The sequence below is a fragment of the Acinonyx jubatus genome, chromosome A1 (assembly GCF_027475565.1).
Source record: "Acinonyx jubatus isolate Ajub_Pintada_27869175 chromosome A1, VMU_Ajub_asm_v1.0, whole genome shotgun sequence".
NCBI classification, from domain to species: Eukaryota; Metazoa; Chordata; class Mammalia; order Carnivora; family Felidae; genus Acinonyx; species Acinonyx jubatus.
Window position 1 is genome coordinate 36,136,293 of NC_069380.1, and position 14,929 is coordinate 36,151,221.

Here is a 14,929-nt window from a genome sequence, read left to right on the forward strand (position 1 = left end):
GTATCACTTATGAAAATAAGTATTATTTATAAAATGTACTTTGTATGTAGATATATATAAAATGTGTGTGTGTGTGTGTTTGTATATAGACTGCAGTGACCTGTGCCTAGCTCTGCCTACCCTCAAGGATGGGGAAGCAAGAGGTGAGGAAACTGATGGGTCAGGGAAGGTCTAAGACTCCTTGGGGCTGAGATGGGAGATGAGGGCTAAGAAGGAGTGAAGGGATTGCCTTGAGTATCAGCTGGAGTCAGGCTCTCAGTTTTGGGGCTAGTAGGTGCCTGATGTGGGAGTTGGTTGTCAGAATACAGATATGGGGATTGTTTGCACACCTGTTACCTCAACACACCAGCTGCTGGGGTTCTGCGCATATAGAGGCATGTGTAGAACATTTGCTGAAGACGGCCCATGAAATGGCAGAGGAGCCAGTGAGCATTGTATTGAATGGTTTCAACCAGCTGCTGTGTTCTAATCCTGAATCTATCCCTAGATTTATATTATCTTTCCTTTCTCAGAGCCTCCTGCCAATGGACAAACTGCTACTAGATTATTCTCCTCTGACCTCTAAATTGATGTTCGTGGTTTTTTTCTTTTTTTTATTCATTTTTTTCTTTAACATTTATTTATTTTTGAGAGAGAGAGAGAGAGAGAGAGAGAGAGAATAAGCAGGGGAGGGGCAGAGAGAGGGAGACACAGAATCTGAAGCAGGCTCCAGGCTCTGAGCTGTTAGCACAGAGACTGACGGGAGGCTCGAACTCACGGACTGTGAGATCATGACCTGAGCCGAAGTCGGACACTCAACTGACTGAGCCACCCAGGCTCCCCTGATGTTCGTGTTTTTAAAGGAAGGCAAACATGATGAAGTTCAGAATCCATGTGACAAATCAATGCTTAATGGTGGTGATCTGGAATATTGGTTCAACATATTCCCTTGAAGACAGAAGATTTGTTCTGTTCTTGGATCTTTATGCTCACACTTGGATATGAATCTGTTACCTCTGTTTTTTAGTAATTCTTTGTCTGATGTTTACCTCCCTTATCATCATCATCATCTACACAGCTATTACACAGTTGCAAAGGAGCACATATTTAGTATCAGGAAGTAAGTATAGGAACACTACATAACTGCTGAAAATCAACTGTAAATTGGCAGTTTTATTTCATGCAACATTCAGTCTTTTGGCAATAACTATCTCTGTGTAATCTCTAGACTCTCCTCATCAGAAGGAACTTTCCTGGCAAAAATATTATGAATAATATACATGAAATCTTTGAAAAAAAACCTTGGTAATGTCTGTAATTCTTTCTATTCTAGACTTCAAACTTCTTAGAGGAATATCAAATATGGTTGCAGCAACAAGTGTATTCTTCGTGGCATCCTTATTTTATTTTCAAGCAAAATGGAAGGAAACCAAAACACTGGCTCAGGTTCAGACCTTAAATGTATTAATGTAGAAATCACCCAGGGCATCCTAGATACTGTGCACACAAATCAAACAGTAACCATCATCAAACAGTGAGGAAACAAGATGCATTGAGAAATCTTTTATTTAGGCTTTATCCATTTAGGAACTTATAGGCTTGATGCTAGGCATACTCCATGCAAGGTAAGAGTAATTGCATGCTATTTTAGGGGAGCAATCAGGTAGCCCTCTGGTGAAAAGTGGCGTCTTGGGACCCCAGGTTATTATTTAGTAGGGTCAGACCAGCCAACGTGCTCATCTGCCTGCCACTCTTTATAACCATCTCCTCTGGGAAGGGAGTTAAGACGGAGGGTGGACTTACACCAAGCCTTGACTCTCACTGACTACAGAGTAGAGATGAGAGGATGCTGGAGAGTGAGGGAGAGAAAATAGAAACACACCACTGATTTTTAGATTTTGAATGTTTGAAGTATGTTGGGAGGTGAGAGAGGCTAGGGTTGTGGGCCTTCGTAAAAGAACTTCATATGATTCTTTTACTTCTTTCTCAAGAACTTGCAGACTATTTCACACTATGGAGTTGAAGGCAGGAAGCTCAATTTTGAATATTTGCTCTGCCACTGAATTCTGGGCTCTAGCTGAAAACTCCTCTCCATCTCCTACATTCGTTGTCTTCCCAGGTATGTGGAGAGAGCTCATCCACGTGGACCACTTCCCAAAGGAAATCAGCTCATGAGAAAAGACAGACGCTCTGGCCCCCTGACTGCCAACAGCATGAATCTCAGGGTGGAAACAAGCTTCGAGCAAAGCTTCTTCTGAGCCCAGTAGTATTCTTACTTAGAACATCTATTCTCCTTTATTGTTCAATCCTTGATTCAAAATGGCCTTATTTGTTAGCTTATTGTTTGTTTTCTGTCTGTGTACCTAGGACGTAAGCACCTGAGGGCAAAGACCATGGGGTGTTTGTTTGTTTTCTGGTTTTGTTTATATATATATATATATGTGTGTGTGTGTGTGTGTGTGTGTGTGTGTGTGTGTGTGTGTGCATAGCCTCTGATGTATCAAAGTTTGGGTGAACAAAGGAACAGATTTTTTTTCTATTATCTGTGCTTCACTTGGGCATCTTCCTTCAGTATTGTCACTTCCCTTTTCAATCCAGAAGAGCCGTGCTCTCTGCAGAGCTGGGGCCCTGTCACACTTACCCTGGCTACCCCCCACCCCAGCTCTGATGAACCTCCCCCCACCTGTGCTTTTTTGAGCCGTGCTAGATGCTCTGGAAGACGTGTGAGGGCTTGGAGGCTGAGCTGGGCTGAGGTGAGCCGGGGCAGTCCCTGTGACTGACACCCTAGTGTGGCCTGGAATGCTCTTCCCTTCCTGTGAACCGAGGAGCTAGCATGCTGCAGGAGGCGTCTCTCATCTTGGCCAGGCAGTGGAGTCAGCTATTTCCTGGGTCAATTCTGGCTCCATTTTCAATGTTTGTATTAAAAGGTTAATTGCTTTACACCTGCACATCCCCAGCCTGGCTTCTCCAAGAAAGCAAAACAGTGCAATGAAAGTTGTATTTCTACTCTAATATCATTTCGCTGCATCAAGTGCACAGAATCTCTTTATTGGAGGCCAAATGCACAATCCGTTTGAGAGACAGTTGCTCTTGGCAGCGAGTAGCAACTGCTTGTTCAGAAACCCTTGAAGACATTGCTCAGTCTTTGTGTTTACTGTGGGCTGGTAGAGGACGATTTCTTATTTTCTCAGGGCCGTCTTTAATGAGCACCGGGTGGCTTTTTGATGCTGCCCTCCCACAGACCGTGGGTAAAGGAGGTGCTAGGAATCATACATTTTCAATTGTAGAAGTATTTTGTATCCAACCCTGTCAAAAATAACACTGCCTTTGAGACACAGAAAATCCAATTTGATAGCAATGTTTCTGCTCTTTTCTCTTGGACACATTGTATCAGTTAGCTTACAGTCTTGGACCTCAGCTATTTTTCACCTGGAAAGTGATTTGGGATGGGGTTCTGGGCTGTTGTTGGTGATGGCTTGCAAAACTATATTTATAAGCAGTCTTATCCTAAAATGACCCAACTGAACACCTAGCAGTTTAAAGGGTAGGGAGAAGAAAGGAGGAAAGTAATTAGTCCATATGCTTTTCTTGAAAACTCTCCATGTGCATAAAGTACTCAGGAATTTCATGAGGACGCTCCTCCATCAACTGTTCTGTACCCCAAACATCCTTGGAAAAAGAAAAAGAGGGATCTGGGGGGCTGCAGGGGAGGTTCTTGTACCTGGAATTTCTACTCTCTAAACTGGAGACAGATGATGGATGAGCGGTTGTTTTCCCAGATAGAGATCTCATCATGAGTTTGTAAATAGTCACTCATATGATTTGTTCATTAATATATGAGGAAATTGGTTCATTAATGTATTCAACATGTATTTAAGTGTCTACTGTGTGTTGAGCAGGACTAAACAGAATAAGACCTGGGTCTTGTCCTCAAGATCTTATAATCTAGTGGGGGATAGAGACAATAAAACATTATAAAGACTAATTCAGATATGTACAGATACAATGTCATCTTGGGGCAATGTTTCTTAGCCTTTTTTACTATTATTATTATTATTATTATCCTCTGTCCCAAAAGAGCCTTTCTAGACATTTTTTATCTCAAAAACTCCTTCCCACATTAAATTTTAATACCACACATATGTTGTGTATCTGTTTAAGTACTAATGTTTTATCTGTGTCTTATATAAAAAAGGGCACGATTTTTTGTCCATTTGGGTGTGATGTCACCTCCATTGAGAATGTATGTCCTAAAGAAAGGAGAAGTCTTTTCTCACTCAGGAAAATCCAGTAGGAGCTTATAGAAGAGGGACGTGTTACCTAACGTGTTAAAAGATGAGTAGGCATACTTTTAGGTAGAAAAAAGGATAGCAGTGTAAAAATGAAAGCAACATGTGCCAAGGTGCAGAGGTGTGAAAAGGGACCATTTAGCATGCAGCATGCATGGGCAGAAATAAACCTCTTTTAGGCTGCATTCTGTTCAAGGTGCTGCTTACCTGACTTGCCTATCATGTGCACCGAGATATTGATTATAATTGGTAGGTTATGCCCAGTCCAGTTAAGTATCTTAACAGTATCTCAAAATATTCTTACACATGTGAATTTTTTTGGACAAAAAAGAATTGATCAAGAATGTTTGTGTTTGAAATCTGGCATAAAAACTATGTTTATTACATAAAAATCCATGAAAAGTGTGTGCAGGGGGAGAGAGGTAGAGCACAGAGGATTTTTCAGGCTGTGACACTATTCTACATGGATACATATCATCACATATTTGTCCAAACCTATAGAGTATTCACTCTCAAGAGTGGACCCTAATGTAAGTTACAGACTCTGGATGATAATTATTTGTCAATGTAGGCTCATCAATTGAAACAAATGCTTTAGTGGGGATGGTGATAATGGGGGGAGGCTATACATGTGTGGGAGCAGGGAGTTCATCGGCATTCTCTGTACCTTCTACTCAATTTTCTGTAAACCTAAAACTATTCTAAAAATGAATTAAGTCTACTTTAAAAAAAATCCTTAAAAGCTGTAACTAGAGTAAACTTGTACTTTGTGTGGCTAAGGGTCTAATTATAAGAAGCATGAATTTGCGGTCAAATAGAGTTAGGGTTCAAATTCCAAATACATCAATTAAATTGGAAATTGAATAACCTTGAGTAAACAGCATCCCTCAATTTCCACATCTGTAAAATGGGGGGAAAATCTCTATCATAGATGTATTATGAATACATGCTTACACACTCTTTAAAAATGCCACCTGGGGGGAGAGTGGTGCAGAAAGCCTCCCATTTAGCAGGACATTAAGAATACTTAGTGAGAGGTGAACTGACATCCTTGGAGAGTTCCGTGGATAATTTTCTGTAAGTCAGAAAGGAGACTGGGAAATTCTGCCGTTGAAATAAACTTCCTGAATTTAGCAGGGATAATAGGAATTCCAGAAGTCCATTTAGAAGTCAAGGGGGATAATGGGGATTTAATGGCGATAATGAAGAAGGGGTCAGATGGTGGTCAGGTAGTCAGATGAGACAAAGTGGACGTGGTTACTGTAATAAACAGCAAAGGTAAAATAGTAACAGTGTGGTTTGATCTATTTTGGTATTGGCTAATCAATCATGGTGTCCTTTGGACTGAAATCAATGGGCAGTCTACTAAAATTGTACTTGATTAAAATAAGTGAAGATCTCTGTATCTTGCAAACAGTAGTCTTGACTTTAGTCACCATGGAAGGGTTTGCAGTCCTTCAATTGTTTCCTGTATGGAGCCAGTTCACAGATCAAGAGCCCCTTATATGAAGGGGAGACTAAGTCCCTTTGAGGAAAATCCTGCTATGAGGCTAAAAATTATACTGTAAATCTTTCTTTTTAGATTTCCTTGAAGTGACCATGGTACTTACCTGGTGTCTGTGCACTGGGGAAGGAGAACTAACTAGACTTTATGGTTTTGAACTGACCCTAAATCTTGGAGACTCAAAACATCTCCATGGTCCACCTATAAGATTAAGGGCTTGAGGAGTTCAGATAATTAATGGAATCTTGGCTTGTGCCCATCTCAAAGTGGGCCAGTTGGTTCCCAAGTCTATCTTGTGGTTATTTTTTCAAGTCTGGAATTTATAGTTATAGGAGACATACTTAGCCACTAGGAGAATTTCCACACTAATTTTCTGACCCATGAAGAAAGGACTGTTTTGGTAGGAAAGATTGCATGGAAACCACTAAGAAGGCCTGTACCTCCAACTAAAAGTATATTGCATTCTTACAAGAAATACTGAAATTTGTGCCTTGATCAAAAAGTTGAAGGATGCAAGCATGGTCATTCCTACTACATCCTGATTCAATTCACCTATTTCGTTTTTGCAGAGGACAGATGGATCTTGGATCTTAGAGAATGACGATGGGATTTTTGTAAACTTAAGGAAGTGGTGAATCAAATTCCAACTGCTGTTCCAGATGTTTCCCTTGCTGGAGAAAGTCAATACCTCTGGCACCTGGTATGCAAGTTGGGTAGGCTGTGGGCCCTAGTGATCCACCCAACCTCTAATGTAGATGTTGCGGTGATTATTTTGAGGATGTGATTAGATAGCCAGTTGACTTTCAGAAAAAGAGATTATTCTAGATAACCTGGGTAGGTCTGATTCAATCAGTTGGAAGGTTTCAAGAATAGAACTGAGGCTTCCTTAATGAAAAAAAAAGTTCTTCCTACGGATAGCAGCATCAGTCCATGCCAGTTATGCTATGGATTTGCAACTTGCCTAGCTAGCCTTCCTAAGCATAGAAGCCAATTGCTTGCCATCAATCTCTTAATATATATCTCCTACTGGTTCTATCTCTCTGGTTTAACCCTGACTGATATAGCAACTGATGTAATGAATGCTTTTTCATTGTATGTTTTAATAAATATTATCAGAAGCAGTTTGCTTTCAATACACGAAGTCATCAATACTCCTTCAGTGTACTACCTCTGGATTAAAAATCTCCAATTTTCTGGTATAATCTTGTCCATGGGGACCTTGATTTCTTCGTTATTCCATAAGACACCATGCTGCTCCACTAATTTGATGGTATCATGCTAATTGGACTAGTGAGCAAAAAGTAGCAACACCTCTAGACATCTTGGTAAAACACACGCAAAACATAGGGTAGGAAATAACTGCCCCCAAATTTAGACGGCCTTCTACTTTGTGAGAGTTCTAGGCATCTCATGGTATGTTGACCTATCCCTTCTAAATTGAAGGATAAGTTGCTGCTTGTAACCCTTTCCTACAACAATGATAGTGGCATAGCACCGAATGCATCCCTTTGGATTTTTGAAGTCAACATACGCTCATTTGGGCCTGATGCTCAGACCCATTGATCAAATAACTTGAAGAGCTGTCAGTTTTGAGGAGCTTCAGACAAGAGAAACTCGGCAGCTGGTTGAAAGTGCCAAACTGCTCTGCCACTTAGGCTCTATGACCCAGTAGGTTCCTTTGATGGTACATGAAGTGAATGTGGCAGAGAGGGATGTTTTGTGGAGCCTTTGACAGGACACCATAGGTGACCGACAAAACAGACCTTTCGAATTTTAGATGAAAGCAATGCCACCTTCTGCAGATAACTATTCTTCTTTTGAGAAACAACTTCTGGCTTCCTGCCGGGCTCTACACTTGAAAATGGACCACGAAGTAACCATCATAAACTGCTTGTTACCTGACTCAATAAGATATAATGTTTAGCAGCATTCCATCATCAAGTATAGGTGATATATGTGAGATCAGGCTCGAGCATATCTTGAAGGCTCAAGAAAGTTGCATGGGTGAGTGGCCCAGTTGCCCATGGTCTTCACTCCTGACACATTGCTGCATCCCCCTCATGGGAAGCTCCCCATTAACTGATGACTGAGGAAGAAAAATCAAGGCCTAATTTACAGATGGTTCTGCACAGTATGATGGTATCATGTGGAAGTAGACAGTGACAGCACTCTAAATCCTCTCTGGGATGTCTTTGAAGAATAGTGGTGAAGGGAACCCCCCCCCCCCCCCGCCACCAAGGCAGAATTTTGAGTACAACCCCTGTCTTTTTTTCCTTTTTCTTGGGAGATGAGATGGTCAGAGGTAGGTAGAGATCTACATTATTTCAGGGTAAGTGGCTAACAATTTGGCTTGGTGGTCAGAGGCTTGGAAGGAACATGATTAGGAAGTAGGTAGCTAGGAGATCTGGGAAGAGATTTGTGGAAATACTCTCTCCAAAACAGTACAAGGAGTTTTATGTTCCATATGAGTGCTCATTAAAGAAAAACCTGAGTAGAGAAGGATTTTATTTGTCAGGTGGAAAAATGGCCTGTTTTGTGGATGTTAGACCATTTTCCCAGACACCCCCATTCTTTCTCATGAGCTCATGAACAAATGGCTATGGTGGCTGGGATGGAGGTTATGCATGGGCTCAGCAACATGGACTTCTACTTACTAAGACTTATTTGTCTACAGCCACTGCTAAATGTCCAATATGCCAACAGAAAACATCAACCCTGAGCCACTGATTTGTCACCAGTTTCTTGGGGGAACCAGGCAGCCACTTGGTGACAGGTTGATTATACTGGACCACATCCATCTTGGAAAAGACAGTATTTTGTTCTCATTGAAATAGACACTCTGCATGTGGATTTGCCTTCTCTGCTTATAATGCATCTGACAAATCTACCATCCATGGATTTGCATAATGCCTTATTCATGTCATGATATTCTACAAACCATTGCTTCTGACAAACCAACTCATTTTAAAGGAAATGGGCTTGTGCTCATGGAATTCGCTGGTCTTACCACCATCTCTCTCACCCTATAGGAGCTTATATGATGGGATGGTGAAATGTTCTTTTGAAGACTCAATTATACCACTCTGAGGGTAATAAAACTGTGAGTATGGGGTTATGTTCTCCAGAATATGGAGTATTCTCTGAATTACTGACCTACATATAGTGCTGCTTCTCTTATATAACATTAAAAAAAGTTTGTTCATCAGCAGTCACCTGGCAACTTAGTGTTTCTCACACTAGTGAAACAATAGGCAATAAATGAATACATACATACGTAAAGAGAAAAAAAAAGAAAGAAAAGAAAAAAAGAAGTGGTTACTATATTGGGGTAATTTATATCATCCAGAAAATAACTATTACACAATTGGCCAGAGAAGTGTACATATGGAATGCTGAAGATTCACAGGGCCACCTTTTAGTACTCCCATGTTCTGTGATAGAAACCATGAGAAACTGCCCCAAACTGACAGAGCCTCTTGAAATGAAAGTCTCTGTCACTCCACAGGCAAGGAACCATGACCAGCAGACATTCTTGGGGAGGACAAAATCAACATAGAATAGGTAGTAGAAGGACAGCAAATACCAGTATGACTATGGGACCAGTTATAGAATTTGTAGAGGTATGTGTTTTTCTTACTTGCTTTTATATAAATATATTTGTATATGCAATTAACCAATGAAAACATTCCTTTTTCCCTCTTCCCTTCTCTTTCCTGGTGACAGGTTGATTACTGCAACAACTTCTTCTTCCACTAACTAATATATGGTTAATAGTGGTTAATTTTATATCTCAGGATTTAAGTTATAAGATATCAAAGTGAGCATGTGACTCAGGTAGAAGAGGAATAAATTTACCTAGAGATGGATTAAATATATGTATTCTCTTTTGGAGAGAGGGTTAGCAGTTTTTGATCGTGTGACATTTGCATTATATTAAGTAGAAACATATTTTTGCCTTTGCCATCTTTATCTGAAAGTTAAGTATGCCTGAAAGAGTTGTGTGTGGATGCTAAGTTGAAAGGGTTGAAAAGTCCTGGATTGTGCTATTATCAATTTAGGAACTATGTTTTCTAGAATCCCTTGAATGGCTAGATTAGAAGTGCCCCAAAAGGCAACTTGCACAAGATTTAGGAGGTGGAAGTGAATCAGTGGTCATTGCTTTTGGAAGGTTGTAGTGCTCAGATACTGTGACCATCAGATGTGAAGGTGTCTAGTGGGTCTCAGCTGGTCTTCACTCTGTTCCATGTCTAGCTCATCTTCCTAACTGTTGGCCTTGCTGACCACCAGTGGCCCCAGGCCAACCACCAGATGCTTGGATGTGAACCCACACAGGTGGTAGCTGCACAGAAACAACAACTTCCATAGATCCCTCCGTGAGCTCCTCCTTTGTGGTCCTAATTTGGCAGGTAGAAATGTTGGTTTTTTGGATTTTTCCACAAGCTCCAAACTACCAACCCACACTACCTAGGCAGGCTGACTAGTAACTCTTGCTCTGACTCTACAAATTTTACTTCCTCAGCATCTCTTACATAAACATAAATTCTAATTTCCATAATAGATTTCTTTTAAACATTTTTTTATTTACTTATTTTGAGAGAAAGAGAGAGAGAGCACGGGGGGGGGGGGGGAGGGGGTGTGGGGAGGTACAGAAAGAGAAAGGAAGAGAGAATCCCAAGCAAGTTCTGCTGACAGCACAGAGCTTGACATGGGGCTTGATCCCACAAACTGTGAGATCATGACCTGAGCCTAAATCAAGAGTTGATGCCTAACCAACTGAGCCACACAGACGCCCCTCTATAATACATTTCTTCTTCCCATATTAGTCATCATGTCTCTTCTTGAGTGACTGATTTCTGAATGATTATCTTCCTCAAGGACATTGATATTACAATTGTCTCCTCTCTCTTCTGCATCATAAATGATCTCCTCTTGAGTAGATCACTCCCACAGGCAAACAAATATAGTTTTATTCCATTTCAACAATTACCCTTAATTCTACATCCCTTTTCAGCCACCACCATATTTATTTGCTTCCAGTTATAGCAAAGTTCTTTAAGACATTTATCTATCATCAATGTGTCCAACTCCTATCCTTTGTTTTCTCTTCCGAAATTCATTTCAATCGGGTTTCCCTCAGCACTTTCTACTGAAATTGATTTCTCAAGTTCCCCAGTGGCTCTCCCAATGTTAATTTCTGTTTTTTTTTAATGTTTATTTATTTTGAGAGACAGAGAGAAAGAGATAGAGAGTGAGCAAGATGAACAGGGAAGGGGCAGAGAGAGAGGGAGACACAGAATCCAAAGCAGGCTCCAGCCTCTGAGCTGTCAGCACAGAGCCTGACGTGGGGCTCGAACACATGAACTGTGAGACCATGACCTGAGCCAAAGTCAGACACCAACAGACTGTGCCACCAGGCGCCCCTCCCAACGCTAATTTCAACAGGCCATTCTAATCCCTGACATTACTTCACCTGTCAGTTGATCATTTTTTCCTTCTTGCAACCCTTTCTTCACTTGGCCAAGGTCTCTGTCTCTGTCTTTCTCTTTCTGTAGAACAGATTGTTTCTTTTCAATTTCTTCTTCTGTTTATTCCTTACTTTTCCAAACTTTATTGGTGGAGTGTCCCAGAGGTCGATTGTTGAACTTTTTTCTTCTTTTTTTACTCTCACCTCTTAGGTGAGTACATTTACTCCCATGGCCTTATTTAATTTCCTGTGTGCTGATGATGCCAAAATTTAAACAGGCCTCAATCCTGGTCTTCAGGATTCTATCTTCATTCGGATGTCTACCAATAACTTAATATGTCCAAAACCAAATTCCTAACCTTCTTAACCATCCCCAGTTCTGTTCCTTCCACAGCTTTCCCTCTTCAGTAAATGACCACTTCAGACTTTCAGATGCTTAGACAAAAAACCTGGAGCCATCTTGACTTCTCTGTTTCACAGCCCATCTTAGAGGCATCAGCAAATCCTGCCAGCTCTACCTTCAAAATACATCTAGAATCCAATCTCTTCTCACCACTGCTGCCACGGTGGTCTAAAGTGCCATCATATCTTGCCCGAATAATTGCCATCAACTCATAATTATTCTTCCTGGTTCTGCCTTTTCTCTCCTCCTGATCTATTCTCAGGGTAGCAGTTAGAGCCTGTTAACCTGAAAGAATCACCATGCCATTCTGCTGTGGAGTTTTCAGTGGCTTCTCATCTCATTTAGAGTAAGATCTCAAATCCTTACAAAATCCTTTAATTACTGGAACAATCTACTTTTATCTACTTCTCTGTCCTAAAATCTCTGGCTCATTCCATTCTAGTAACACTGGACTTTGTGACATTTTTGAACACGTTAACATACTTATGCCTCAGAGACTTCATACTTAGGTCCTTCTTGGAATGCTATTTCCCAGGTATCAACAGTTCTTGGGTTTCTGTCCAAATGTCCCTTAATCAATGAGGCCTTTCATAATCACTTTATTTAATGACCACCTTATTCATTTATTTATTTCTGTTTTTTTAACGTTTATTTATTTTTGAGACAGAGACAGAGCATGAACAGGGGAGGGGCAGAGAGAGAGGGAGACACAGAATCTGAAACAGGCTCCAGGCTCTGAGCTGTCAGCACAGAGCCCGACGCGGGGCTCGAACTCACAGACTGTGAGATCATGACCTGAGCCGAAGTCAGACGCTTAACCAACCGAGCCACCCAGGCGCCCCTATTTCTGTTTATTTTTGAAAGAGAGAGCATGCGCTTGCACACCTGAGCAGAGGAGGGGCAGAGAGAGAGGGGAACAAAGGATCTGAAGTGGGCTCAGTGCTGACAGCAGAGAGCCCAAAGAGAGGCTCAAATTCATGAACCATGAGATCATGACCAAGCCGAAGTCTGACACTTAATCAACTGAGCCACCCAGGTGCCCCCAATGACCACCTTTTTCAAAGAACAAGCTCATACTCTGTGCATTTCCTAACCCCTGTCTGACTGTATTTTTCCTCCATAGAATGTGTGTGTGTGTGTGTGTGTGTGTGTGTGTGTGTGTAAAATATCCAATATATACAAAGGAAATCATATACCCAATATTATCCAATATCCAATAATATATCCAATATTGTATCCATTATTTTTAATCCTAGAACATGGGAGTAGTAAAATGTGCATTCTGAAGATCTCCTGCATTCCACACATACTCTTCTCTGACCCAATTGTGTAATATTTATTCTCTTGATAGTCCAGTACAGAAACAACTTCCTCTCCTCTCCTTCTTCTTTTTGCCTTTCAGTTCATTGGCAGTCAGATGATTTGCCTTTGTTTATAATTTGTTTTTCTTTTGGAATGTGAGTCCCCCCACCCCAGAATGTATGCAGCTCCCCTTTTCTCCCAAAGGATGTAGTTTTTACAAAATAGACTTTATTTTTTAGAGCAGTTTTAGGTTCACAGCAACGTTGTGAGGGAGATCCAAAGATTTCCCATATACCCCCCTGCCCCCACACATGCAGAGACTCCTCCATTATCAACATCCCCCACCAGAGTGGACATTTGTTATACATGATGAACCCATATTGACACATCATTATCATCCAAAGTCCATAGTTTACATTAGGCTTCACTCTTGGTGTTTTGTGGTCTATAGGTGTTGACAAATGTATGATGACATATAACGACCACTGTAGTATCATAGACAGTAGTGTCACTGCCCTAAAAATCCTGTGCACTCCATGTATTTGTCCCTCCTTCCCTCCAAACTCCTGGCAACCGCTGGTCTTTTTACTGTCTCCATATTTTGCCTTTTTCAGAATGTTATATAACTGGAATTATACAGCATGTAGCCATTTCAGATTGGCCTTTTTCACTTATTAACATATATTTAAGGTTCTTCCATGTCTCTTCATAGCTTGATAGCTCATTTTTTTAAAACTATTTTTTTAATGTTTATTTTTGAGAGCGAGAGCGCAAGTGGGGGAGGGGCAGGGAGAGGGAAACACAGAATCCGAAGCAGGCTCCAGGCTCTGAGCTGTCAGCACAGAGTCCAATGCGAGGCTCAAACTCACAAACCATGAGATTGTGACCGGAACCTAAATCAGATGCTTAACCGACAGAGCCACCCAGGTGCCCCAGTAGTGCCCTCATTTCTTTTTAGCACTGAATAATATTACACTGTCTGGATATACCAGTTTATCATTTGCCCACTGAAGGAGAAGTGTTGTTCAGCCTAGTGATGCTAGCTCCTAAAGCACCACCTGGCGCGTGGTAGGTGTTCAGTGCATATTCCTTATCCTCATCATGCAACTATTCTCTCCGTGAACAGCATCACCCTCTGGTAGGTTGTCCAATCCCAGAAGATACATGTGTACCGAATTTCCAGGGATTTGAGATTCTCCCACCTGTTCTTTTACTTCCACCTCTTGACTGTCCCTTGAATTCATCCTTTCCTCTTCATCCCCAATGTCAATGAAAAACTCACTCTTCATCAACTTCTCCCAAAATAGCATATTGGCCTCTTGAATTTTCTTTCTGAATTTTATGCATAATCTGTGCTCCTAAAGCACATACCTTATTATGGTGATCTCTTGCTCAAAGTATCCAGCAGATTAAAGTTTAAGCTCATTTGCATATGTTCCCAGTTTCTCAAGATCTGATCCTTACAATGGGTGGAGACTTTTGTTCGGCTTCTCTTTTCCTAAACTTCCACCATCTACTCCATGTATTCTGTATTACTTGGAGAACTCAAAGCAACTTGTGGCTGTTTTTGAAATAATCAATTTAATCCATTATCAATTCCATATTTAGGAAATGAATTCCACAGGAATCATGGAGGAAAATGGGGTGCTTTTGAAACCAGGGGTTGATGGTGTTGGCTTTTGTACTTCTGCGGATAGCAGCTGAATGGTTATTTCATTAGGTCATATGCTAGAACATAAAATCTCTATAAACTCATGGAAGCTTTGTGGTTGTACAGAACTGTGCACAGAAGGATTCTAGAGTCTGCAGTGGAATAGCAGCAAACATGTAGAAACTGGGCTAAACAGTCCTTTATGGGTCTCTGCTTTAAAGTGTACATATTGTTCGCCTTCCATTTTTACAATACCCATTATCCTTATGTCAGATTTTTATTTTTGTTTGAGTGAAGCAGAAAAAAAAGATTTTTGAAAAAAGTATTTAAAATGGCA

General features: G+C 40.9%; 1 pseudogene; it reads right to left on the reverse strand.

Annotated features, from left to right (window-relative positions):
• Nucleotides 1-14,251, reverse strand: part of LOC106974511 (serine/threonine-protein kinase 26-like) — a 30,434-nt pseudogene extending 16,183 nt beyond the window's left edge.
• Between the last annotated feature and the right edge of the window lie 678 nt (nt 14,252-14,929).